The 13,386-nt window shown below is 41.5% G+C and overlaps 1 protein-coding gene across 1 annotated transcript in view; it reads right to left on the minus strand.

Moving 5' to 3' along the window:
- Positions 1–9,245: 9,245 nt before the first annotated feature.
- Positions 9,246–13,386, minus strand: part of GXYLT1 (glucoside xylosyltransferase 1) — a 57,713-nt gene continuing 53,572 nt past the window's right edge. Inside the window, exons 9-10 of the transcript XR_008892676.1 lie at positions 11,726–11,904; positions 9,246–9,972 (exon numbers count right to left, since the gene is read on the minus strand). The gene's annotated coding sequence lies outside the window, so the exon portion shown is untranslated. The remainder of the gene's footprint in view (positions 9,973–11,725; positions 11,905–13,386) is intronic.

Here is a 13,386-nt window from a genome sequence, read left to right on the forward strand (position 1 = left end):
ATATGAATGTTTAGTAAACCCTCAGTGGACACAGAATGAGCTTAAAGAGGCAGGAGCCACCAGTTTAAAATAAAAGTGTAATCTTTCTATTCCTCCATGATAATAGCTAAAAATCCCTGTTTGGTTAGCAATGACTAAAGTGTACTTCAATGACAAAATTGCCAAATCGACTTGTAATAAATGTTATTTTTCAGATAGCCTAAGGGTTTGTTTGCATAACAATTATTTCATGACAGATGCAGATTTGAATGACAATGCATGGCAAACTGACCCTTGGATTCCTGCTGCGGATATGCAGTTTGATATACCACAGATCCACTCGTGGCTCAGCTCCAATTGGTGGGAGTATCCTACAAGTGGTGTACAGGAACTTTTTTCTGGTGCTCTTTTTCCTACATAGAATATTATTACTTCAAAAATGCATAGAAAATCATTAAAAAAAATTACTTAAATATCACTGAACACACTTAAAAAAAAAATTAAGAAAAAGGGAAAAATAAAAAAAGACACCTGAGTCTGATGCATAGAGTGTCAATTATGTGGGAATCCTAGATCATCTGCTCAAAGAACAACGCATATATTTTATTTTTCAACGTCTAGCATATATGTGTAAGGATATGATAAAATAAAATATAATACAATGGGAGTGGATTCCTTCCCTTGCAAACCTGTGTCCTGGCTGAGAAGGCACATTGCAATAAAGGGAATAACAGTGCCATCTGCAGGTGATTTAGTGTCAGTTACATTTTGTGAGACGGAATAGTGTTCATCATGAAACATATTAAACACGTACAGAAAACCTAAGAAGCCTCACAAATATATAATAAGACAGGAGGCAGTGAGATATCAGATAGTCAGACAGCTAGGAGCTAAACACATCCTTATTCAGGTTCAGGAGTTCAGCTTCCATGTGCTGTCAAATCCCATGAATTTTATGGCAGTGTAAGTTTGCTGAGGGTTGAAAACATTTCTTAAAGAACAAATGAGATGACAAGTGGAAAATGTATATGAGATAAGTTCATTAAACATTACCATTCTATCACGGATTTTAATGTGGTTTCCGTTTAGCAATGTAAGGTAATTCCTGGCTTTAAGGTTACAGCCCAGGGGTAATAGCAGAGCATAGCGGTGCATGTTGCAGCTGATATATTAAACTATACATTATAACATTTATTTGCTGGGATTAATATAGGCAAATACAGTCTTCATTACACTATAATGCATAAAAAAAAAATGCCATCCAGAAAAAGTAAACAAATTCTTGAAATGCTAGAAACCCCAGGGCCCCGATGCGAAAAATTGCCCTGGCCCCCCCTGACGACCCGCTTCCCCAATCCCGGATGACCCCTTACTCAGCCGCACAAAGATATCAGTGACTACAGCACTGATGGGACACAGTCAGGAGAATACACAACAATATAAGTGACTAACAGGCAGGGCCGAACAGACAAAACATAGGCCCAGGCATTTAAGAATAAGCAGCCCATTTTTCTGGAGGGGGTTCAATTGCTGGGACCCGCACCAATCACCTTGGTTCCAGTTGCTCTCCAGTTGGTATAAATCTAGAACTCCCATCATGTCTGGAGAACCTCAGGAATTATGGGAGTTGTAGTTTTGCAACAGATGGAGAGCCACAGATTAGGGTACATTGTCACCTATCATCACTGCAGAACTAACAAGTGATTACAGCTGATGGGACAGTCAGGAGAATACACAATGATATCAGTGACTACAGCTCTGATGTGACAGTCAGGAGAATACACAATTATATCAGTGACCTGAGTGACGTCTTCTCTGCTGTCTTTTCATTTCTTCTTCATCTGGTCGAGACCTCAGGACGTCTTCCAGCTCCATCTTCTCTGCAGAGTCTGACATCCAGACACTATTGGCTCCTCACTTTGTCAGTAGATCCTCATCCCTCTGCATGAAGACAATAATCATTATAATTCTGCTAAATACTGTACCCCCTGAATATAATACTGCCAAATACTGTATCCCCTGAATATAAAACTATCATCCACTGTACCTCCTGCATATAATACTGCCACCTACTGTACCCCATGAATATAATACTGCCACCTACTGTACCCCCTGAATATAATACTGCCACACACTGTACCCCCTGAATATAATACTGCCACACACTGTACCCCCTGAATATAATACTGCCAAATACTGTATCCCCTGAATATAAAACTATCATCCACTGTACCTCCTGCATATAATACTGCTACCTACTGTACCCCGTGAATATAATACTGCCACCTACTGTACCCCTGAATATAATACTGCCACACACTGTACCCCCTGAATATAATACTGCCACTGACTGTACCCCCTGAATATAATACTTCCACCGACTGTACCCCCTGAATATAATACTGCCTCCTACTGTACCCCCTGAATATAATATTGCCACCGACTGTACCCCTAAATATAATACTGCCACCTACTGTACCCCTGAATATAATACTTCCACACACTGTATCCCCAATACTGCCACCTACTGTACCCCCTGAATATAATACTGCCACACACTGTACCCCCTGCATATAATACTGCCACCGACTTTACCCCTAAATATAATACTGCCACCTACTGTACCCCCTGAATATAATACTTCCACACACTGTATCCCCTGAATTTAATACTGCCTCCAACTGTACCCTCTGAATATAATACTGCCTCCTACTGTACCCCCTGAATATAATATTGCCACCTACTGTACCCCTGAATATAATACTGCCTCCTACTGTACCCCCTGAATATAATACTGCCACCTACTGTACCCACTGAAAATACTGCCAACTACTGTACCCCCTGAATATAATACTGCCTCCTACTGTACCCCCTGAATATAATACTGCCTCCTACTGCACCCCCTGAATATAACACTGCCACGACTGTACCCCTGAATATAATACTGCCTCCTACTGTACCCCTTGAATATAATACTGCCACCCACTGTACCCCCTGAATATAATACTGCTACATACAGTACATACGCACACATCATACAGTACATACACACACATACTTACACACACATCATACACACACATATCATACAAACACATACATACACACACATCATACACACACATATCATACACACACATATCATACATACACCCGCCGCCTCCAGATCCCCCCCCCAGAATACATCTCCACATGTCATACATACATCTTGTTTACACATATCTTTCACACACACATTATTCATACATCATACATACAGTACATCATACATGCACACACATCAGCAAAATCTGCTGAAGCAAATATGCAGCAAAAATACGCACACGTGAACGCACCCTTAGGGTAGGGTCACATGTAACAGAACAATAGTGTATGTTACTCTGCTGATCCGTCAATGACCTGACCCTATAGTGTCCTTCCAGCTGTTTTCCCCTGTGTCCTGCTTGCAGCAGCAATCTGCCGCTCCACGATGTCTCAGAATACTCTGCATGTGCCCACAGTGACTTGCAGGTCCCTGTGAGGCTGCTTTTTAGCCGTAGATTACTGTTGTGAGCAGCACACAGGGGGGAAAACAGCAGGAGGCACTCTATAGAGCCAAGTCATCTGCGGATCATGTAACCGCAGACATGTAACCCTACCCTAATGTTAATCTGTACAGGATGATTTATGATAAGAGAGGTTTCCACAATATATAATTTTTTTCTTTAACTTAAAGGAGTACTCCAGGATGCAAAAATTTTCATTCAGACTGCCGGCAGTAAAATAATAAATATATATACGCACCAGGGGAGCGGCCTCTGCCGCAATCCTTTTCCTGGTTGCCTGTGGTCGGTGAGTCACACTGCCGCTCAGCCTATCGCTGGCCGAGGCAGGACTTCGCTGCGGCCGGTGATTGTCAGTATGCCTCACCAACCACCGGCAACCAGGAAAAGGATCGCGGCGGAGGCCACTCCCCAGTAGGCACCAGGGGAGAGACAGCAGGTATGTATATTTATTATTTTACTGCCGGCAGTCTGAATGAAAATTTTTGCATCCTGGAGTACTCCTTCAAGATATTTACTGTAAGCCAGTGTTTTCCAACCATGGCACCTCCAGCTGTTGCAAAACTACAACTCCCAGCATGCCCAGACAGCCTTTGGCTGTCCAGGCATGCTGAGAGTTGTAGTTTTACAACAGATGGAGGCACCATGGATGGAAAACACTGGCTTCTAAGATCAGAGGATGTCACTATGCGCAATTACTATGAAGTAATTACTTCATATGCGCAATTACTATGAAAGAGGTCAGAGGGGGGCCTATCCCCCCCCCATCTGTCCTCCACAATGTTCCTTTGCTGACACCCCCCCCCCCCCCCATCTGTCTCCATGTTCCTCCCCCCTGTGTCATACAGCCTTTGGCTGTTCAGGCACGCTGGGAGTTGTAATTTGGCCACAGCTGAAGGCACCCTGGTTGGGAAACACTGCTCCATGCTCTTCTAGCCATCAAACCCTCCACCGCCACTCTCACCTCTGACCCTCCGTCATTCTTTTCCATCCTCGTCCAGCTCCTCACGTTGCAGGGAGGATGCAGCATCTCTAGGCGGCGGCGGGATGTTTTTGTCCTCCTGCGCAGCTGGGGCAGGGACCGTCACGTCAGGTACGTGCTTCCGACGTCTGCTGCTCTTAAAGCAGCAGTGTCCCTTCCCCCAGCCGACGTTACTTGGGGCCGGGGGACCGGACTAAATGAGGCCCCCCTTCAGCGCCACCAGAGAAGGGGGTCTCCTGGGGAGCAGAACTGCCAGGGAGGTTTTCTTTTTTGTAAATATGGCAAGGCGTAGGGGCCCGGTCGACATGGCGACCGTTAAGACCTCTATAGCTACGCCACTGCTTGAAACCTTGAAACCTTAGGGTACAGTTACATGTGTTTATTATGCTGCAGATTTTCTGACGGCAATGCATTTTCAGGCGGATTCTGCCAAAAGAATGAACAAGTCTAAAATTTGAATATCCATAACAGAATTTTCTGCTATAGAAATTCAGCAGTGTGCACAATGCAGCATAATCCCATTGAAAAGAATGGGAGGCTGCCTCATCAGAATCTTGGCCCAGAATTTCTCCAGGTTCAACAATAACTTATGTTTTCCATTCTGAGCTTCAGATGGCAGTCTTGGAAAAAAAAAGAGTAGCACATCATGCACTTCTGTTCTGTTATCCCTCATAAGGTGATTTTAGTATGTACCTGGCAGACAGTAATGGACATTCTTAGGCTAGGTTCACACTACGTTTTGTAACTACGGTTCCCATATACGGCTGGGAGGGGGTGGCGGGGCTTAATCGCGCCGCCCGCACTCAGCCGTATAGGGGAGCCGTATTTAATGCATGTCTATGAGGCTGCGGTTCACTCCGGTCGGCTGCTTTTTCGGCCGTATGCGGTTTCCCGACCGTAGGCAAAAACGCGGTCGACCACGTTTTTGCCTGCGGTCGGGAAACCGCATACGGCCGAAAACGCAGCCGACCGGCGGCTGTGGTTCACTCCGGTCGGCTCATAGACATACATTAAATACGGTTCCCCTATACAGCTGAGTGTGGGCTCTGCGTTTAAGCCCCACCCCCCTCCTCTCAACCATATACAGGAACCGTTGTTACAAAACGTAGTTTGAACCTAGCCTTAGGAAGGATCTGTGTTTGTCTTGGGGCTAAATGGCTATGTTGTGAGATTACCATAACACTGTGGCTATCTTTTTGTGAACTGGCTATTTCATGTTGGAGTTCATTCCCTTAAGCTACAAATCTCATGATTTCTTGTTTTAAGTGTGAGGTCACTTTTCTCCTTCCCACACATTAGCCACCCCACCCATGATCTCTTCAATGACCAGTGTTTTCTGACAATAGACCAGCCTCCAGCTGTTGCAAAAACAGAATGATCTTCCTTTCACCCAGCGGTCGCTCCACCCATTGCCGCAAAGATAGGCTCCCTCTGATCACCGGACTAGTGATGTAATGTCCCAGGCTGCACTGCAACCTGGGAAAACCTGCGACAACACTCATTTTGTATGCTGTTAAAAATTATACCTTGGGGCAAAAATCACACATGACCATCAATCACAGGTACAGACACTATATTATGAACTACACTAACTTTATAGCCTCTGTAGCATAGTAAAATATAAAAATCATCCCGGAATAGCACTTTAATAGGGTCTGTTGTGTGCCGTAATATCTGTTGTGGCTTCAGACAGTCAGTCGAGTCCATCAGGCAGCTGTGGTAGCTGTTATGCAACAGAACCAATAATGATTTCCATTTAGTGATTCAATGATTTCCATGAGTTCCAAATGACTATCTTGGCAGACATGTTGGAATAAATAGGTCACACCGTTCCTTTTTTTCCCCATCAAAATGATAGCAACCACAATGAAACTAAAAGGACTCATGGAAACTATGGTGCTGATATGAACAAAGCCTTATTTTTGCCTAAGGTTTGAGCCCCTTTAGATCTGGATTGTAAAATCCTTTCACTTTGGTAACAGTTTTATAATGCATGTCACACATGTAAGAATCTGTATTATAATTGAGCGCAGTATAGGCCCATAATAACAGATTGCTATAGGACCATTGTGTATCTCTAATATAATATGAAGGCAAATACATTTTTTTTCAAGGATTTCCTATGAACTTGAGAAAAATTATTACTTAACCTCTTAAGGACCAGGCCAATTTTATTTTAGCATTTTTGTTTTTTCCTCCTCGCCTTTTAAAAATCATAACTCTTTTATATTTTCATCCACAGACGAGTATGAGGGCTTGTCTTTTGCGTGACCAGTTGTCCTTTGTAATTACATCACTAATTTTACGCTAAAATGTATGGCGTAACCAAAAAAATACTATTTGTGTGGCAAAATTGAAAAGAACACTGGAATTTAGAACATTTTGGAAAGTTTTGTTTTCACTCTGTACAAATTACATTAACCCCTTTACGCAAAATCAGGTACATGTACGTGGTGATTAGCGGTGACTTCCCGCATCACCACGTACATGTACCTGATAACTTTAAACTGTCACAGCGCCGCCGAGCCTCCCTGAAGCTGGCCAGGGACCAATCACAGAGGTCCCCGACCGGCGATCGCTGCTATATCGCAGCGGTCCCCAGCCGGTGATCGCTGCTATTGGTCCCACTGGTAATAGCAGGGATCTGGCAGGGGTCTCCTTCTTCCCTCACACTGTGTGAAGCGATCGGTGGTGAGGGGGTCCAATCGGAGGAGGAGCTGCGCTCCGATCCTGAGTTAACCCTGTAGACGCTGTGGTCACTGTGACTGCAGTGTCTATTAGCGTCACAGAGGGAGGGAGCTCCCTCTGTCACCGATTGGCGCTCTGCAAAGTGAAAGCAGAGCTCCTCTGGTTGCCATGGCAACCAGAGGCCTGACAGTGGCCTCTGCTGTCATGGCAACAGATCATTCTAAGGTAGAGACTGATCTATCGTATGCCGGTCAGTACTGACAGACATAGGCATAATTCAATGGATTACAGATGTGAACTCCATTGAATTATGTGTATAATAGTTTAAAAAAATAGAATAAAAAAATTAGAAAAAATAAATAAAAATAGTCCCCCCAAATACATAAACATGTCCTGTAAAAAAAAGTCCTCACACAATTGCATCAGTGAAAAAATAAAAAAGTTCCAGCTCAAAATAGTTTTTATGCCATAAATGAACTAAAATATAAAAAAGTATATAAATTTGATATCGCCGTAATCAAATAAACCTGCAGTGTAACGTTAACATGTCATTTATACTGCATGACAAACGACCTAAAAAATGAAAATAAAAAAAAACAACCGCAGAATTTATTATTTTATGTATACCTTTTCATAAAAAATGAAAAAAAAAAAACGATCAGTGTCTCATGTACTCCAGAATGGTACCAAACTTGTCTCCCAAAATATTTTTGCACCCCAAGGCCCCTGTCATTTTATATGTTAACAAAATATCCTAAACTAAAATGATGCCCCAAAAGCGTGGGTGAAACAGCTGTCACACCTTAGACGTTTGCAGCGTCCTGCATCGACTCCCTACACGAGCTGCAAGGGTCTTGCCTGTAACTTCATTACGAAAATAAACCAATACTTTGCTTGCTACAAGACGGGGTGAGTGCATCTTCAGTCTACTTGAATATATTCATGCGATTTGTGCACCACTAGATAGCACCCCCAGCATATATCAGCACTTGCCGTGGTTGAAGCCTGTACACAGTTAGCCACCGATAGACTGTTGCATAACGCCGCTGGTGCTCAGCAGTGCTGTATCTGCTTCCTATCTATATTTATTTCAATATATTCGGTTATAAATACCATCAGCAGAAGCTGTTTTATGTTAACCAGCAAAGTTTCTTAGACAATATATTCTCAACTTGAGACTAAGCATTCCATCATCAAACCCCAGGTCCAGTAGGCAGCAGAGCTAACCATCAGTTGGCCTATATAGTCCAATGAGGCATCCTAGCATCATAAAAAAAAATTCAACACATTCAGAATCGGGAAACATTATAGCTGTAAATCGCAACTTCCATCCAACAGGCAGAGCATGCTGAGTCTTTCAGTGCGGCAGCACAAGGATAATCTCATAGTTGACAGCCAACATTCAATATTTTTATAACTTCTTGTTCTGTCTATTCTATACCTTCTTTACAATTCTCAGAAGGCAGTGACAAAAGCCGTACAAATCCGAAATGAATATGTCTGTACAGAGTTGTCTGTCAATGCACAAATTCTAGTGAAGTATCTCATTGATTTTTCGTGAATATTGTGTGAGGTGAAAAGAAAAATGCACCAAGGAGTAGGAAATATTGATTTAAGAGCATTGATTTAGAACTGCAGGCTACCTAGTGATTACTTACTTTAAGAACGGCTCGCACAGGTGACTCTCCAACATTCCTCTATCGACTTCCAAAGACACGAAGGATACCTCAATTTCATCCACAGTGCAAAAAGCACATTACAAAAGACAGATCATTATTTATTAGTTTGACTGCTGCAGGTAAAGGAACTTTTGAAGGAAATATCTCATCGTAATTCGTCTACCTTCTGTCTATAGAGTATTATTGTAAATGGCAATAGAGAACAATAACTTTTGTTGGTTTTATGGCTTTTAGACCTTATTCAGTATTAGTAAAAAAAATACAGACAAAACAAACCAATGTACTTGACGCCATATGTACTTTTATTCTGTGTACAGTATAGTGTTCATATTCATTATATAATTGGCTTTTATTTATAAAGCAATGAAATAGTGTAAAGATGGTTACATACAGCAGGCATATAACAGATATTTAGCCAGATGCTTTTTGTAAGCCTCCTTCTTGATACAGCTGTATTATAGCTCCATACAATCTTATAGGGCTGCAATACTACAACTGTAGACTTCTATTACTCTCTACAGTACATATGTATACTTATAATTCTCTACTTAAGTCTATGGAGGTTACTTGTAATCATTGTATGCTCCATCACATGCCATATTACAAAGCTATTCTTCCAAAGAAACATTGTTTCAGGGAGAAATAACCCTGTGACATGGTGCTTCACAGAGTGCCTAAGGCGGCAGGGATTGTGTTTCTTCATACAGCATCTTCTGAGAGAACATGTCATATAATTTGAGCTTCTATATGAAAGTCTTTGCAATAGGAAAAAAAATCTATTGTGCTCCGTACTGACACCAGTCCAGAAGTAAGCATATTCTGACATAAAAGATCTGACTTTTCAGATTTGATGTCACTTATGTGAGATGTCAGCCTTCTGGTACAATGCAGAGATATCAGTGCCAGCGTCAGGGCCACGAGCTAATGCTTTACAGAAAAACAGATTTACAAAAAAAGAATCCATTTTTAATAAATTGAAAGTCATAACCTCATGGCTCCCATTAACTTCAATGCGATCTGTCAGGTTTTCTGGGTAAAACATAATAAACTATTCTTCCAGCCAAAACAGAAGCTGCATGGAATGGAAGACATCTGAAGGTATCTGCAATTAGAAAGTTCCAATTAAAACAATCAGTAAATCAGCTTTATTTCTAAGACTGGGTTCACATATGTCCGTTGTCCGGCACAGTTTCCCTCCCGGCGTGCATCGGAGGGAAACTGATGCTAGAACTGATCCGATTCATTTGAATGGGACAGTTCCCAATCATCCAGCATCTCAATTTTGACGCTGCATGGTTGGACACGCCGGATGGCACCGGACAGGAGAACACAGCTTGCTGCATTCCCCTGTCTGCTGTCCAGAAACAATGGGCGCCGGATCCCATACAACTGATGACAAGTTGAGATTTAGGCTGAGATCACCTATGCCAGAGACCGGACATATGTGAACCCAGCCTAATATGCTTGACAACTCTTTCATGGTGGCTCATGTACAACTCAGACTGGTCTCTAAATTGTTTGTCATTGAAGTGTTTCCTTAGCATATTCTATTGGAACCAATGTCAAATGTCCATGTCCTATATAACCAGAATAAAGCTATCTTTGAATATAAGAATCAACTAAAAGGGGTAAGTATTCTCCTTAGGGAGGAGCACTGCTTCCGCACCCCGAAACAGCTGTCTGCAGATGGGTCTTCTTCCCTTCTGGGGAGAATTCTGGCTTGGCATAAATCCCAATAAGTTTCTGAGACTTCGTAACTGGAGCCAGAGCTGATCTTAGGGCACGCTACCTGAGAAGGTGGTGTGATGAGCTGCTTTGCATATTCCTTACCAATAAAAGAATCAGAAATACAATTGTGCGTGACATGGTAGTCAGACAGACTACATAATGAAAGCTTAGTAATGAATGAATAATACAGCCACAAAAAGTTGTCAAAATATGCCTAATGTACCTATGACAGAATGGTTTAAAATAAAATTGAATTATGTATACAATAAAGATAAAACTTGCAAACATAGAAAAAAAAATTTTTTGTTGTTGTTTTGACTGCACACATACTGCTAAGAGTAAAACTGCATTTCACTTAATAAAAAAAAAAAAGAGGAACTTTAAAGGCTTTTCCGAGAAAACACTTCTATATCTGCAGGTTATACAGAAATAATTTGAGAGCTTTTTGATTTTTATCAAAAGTGCACTTCAAACAAGACTCAGAATTCACCAGGGAATATGAAGAGCTCCTGCTTTTAAACACTAAGTTTCCAGGCAACATTAATGTATTTTTGGAACTCAAGACCACCAGAATCTGCTAAATAAAAGGAATAAACTATTAACAGACAGAGGCTGATAAAATTAGTGTCCCACAACACAGGGAAATGTGTACAATAGAGGTCCTCTTCTGCTAGAGGCTCTACATCCATCATGACAGTGGACTTAAGGTTACCAGCACATTCCAGAAAAATCAATACAATACATCAGCAGTGACTTAAAAATATTGCTTTGCTTGTAGCCAACTGTCTTCATTGATATATTGGAAAAACATCTCTTTGATTCTAAAAAATGAAAGAAATGTCCCATCTCTTTAAAAGCCGCTGCTCTTATGCACTGGTTACATAGGAGGGGAGCAGAGTGCAGGACAGATTTACTGCTGTATTCATGACACATGAGCACAACATCTGCCAAGACTCTAATACTAGTCAAAGAGAAGTACAATGTGATATTTTATATCTCTATCTATATGTGTATATATATATATATATATAGTAATGAATATAGATCAAAAAGAAGCGGTGCGCACCTAGTGCAGATCGTCAGAGTATAAGGTGAAAGACAAACACAAGATAAGGATGGCACCTTACCAAGGAGTGTTATGCTATGGGCACAACACCTGTATGCGCTTGTGGGAAAATGAATGATTCCGCAGCCACAGGTTCCCTCCAGGTCCACGATCAGGTAACCGGTAGTAGTATCAGCGTCACGGGATAGCTTGTGCAGGAGAAAATGGGAAATTCTACTAGGGCGCAGGATTCCTAAGGGACTGGAACAGGATCCAAATGAAATGGTACTTTATAAATACATGCAAAGCATAGAACAAGCGTTTCTAGCCCGAATCGGGCTCTTCATCAGGCATAATTAAAACTTCCACCTCGTATATGTATACTTATAATTTTGACCTATGTTTTTTATTTTTCTTTATACTGGGTTGTTTGAGAGATCACTTTTGTGCCATCATCTGTAGTTTTTATTGGTAACATTTCTGTTTACATGGGATCATAAACATTGGCTCTGATTTGCTAAGAGTTGAGTGTAGCTTTCTTTGTGTTCTTTTTTTCCCAACAGATATTTTTCCACAGTGTTTACTAAAATTCCTCTACATTTTGCTTCCCCCCCCCCCCCCTCATATCCTGTCCTCACATTCCAACCTCCCATCCCGTCCTATGATCCCGAGTCAATATTCCATGCCCATATCACGACATTTTATTCTGTCCTCATATCCTGTCCTCAAATCTCATCCTCATATGGAGTTTGTGGAGTAAGGTACCAGAAGCCCCATATACTTGCACGGGACATGAAATAAAAACCTCATCTTTCATGTAAGTGCTACCCATTTAGTTATCATATATTTTAATTTGAAATAGAAAAGACAAAAAAAAAATCGTAGAGTGGAGGATATTTACACACAACAGGCCTCTTTTGTACTGTAAAATCCAAGTACTTACTTTACAGAGGGGGTAAACTGGTCCCTTACTCCCCTCATTTCCGGCCAGCTTTCAACAGAACCACCTCGCAATCTCCCACGCTCTCACTCCAGGTATAGGGCATTCCGCCTCATCATTCATGTGTGTTCAGGAATGTAACAGACTTCCATGTCTCTTTATCAAGCAGCAAAGTTCACATTTATTCCAAATACATATAAAATGTACATTAAAAAAATGGATCCGACGTGTTGCAGGGACTTCTCTCCTTCCTCAGGGATATTACACCAACAATCTGTTACATTCGTTTATAACCCTCCTTCCTACGGAAATGACATCAAGCTTTCTACTTTCTCCTCTATACCAATTCTTCATTACTGTTCTCTTATGGACGTTCTATAACCTCATTAAAACCATACGGGGCCAGTGTGTTAAGTTTAAAAAAAATAAAAACGTTCTCTCCTACACAGGTTTGTAAACCTGCATAGACCTTTTCCAATCTGCTCCACCAGAATTACCTGGAGCAGATCGAGATCTGCTTTATGGTGAGTAGCAAAGTGCCGTGAAACACTATGCTTGGGGTATCTATACTTGATGTTGAATCTGTGAGTTTATGCATTTTCAGAGCATTTGCAAAGTTCTCACTACATACTGAATGCCACAAGGGCATACCAGCACCTAAATCACATAATCACTCCCACAATTTAAATGCATTTTGATGTCTATTATCTCTCCCATGGACGTACTAATAACGCACCTTTTGCCATTTTCTATATGTGAACATGTACCACACCTTTTTTGATTGCATTTTTTTTTTTTTTTTA

Source organism: Hyla sarda, chromosome 4 (assembly GCF_029499605.1).
Source record: "Hyla sarda isolate aHylSar1 chromosome 4, aHylSar1.hap1, whole genome shotgun sequence".
In the NCBI taxonomy this organism is placed as follows: domain Eukaryota; kingdom Metazoa; phylum Chordata; class Amphibia; order Anura; family Hylidae; genus Hyla; species Hyla sarda.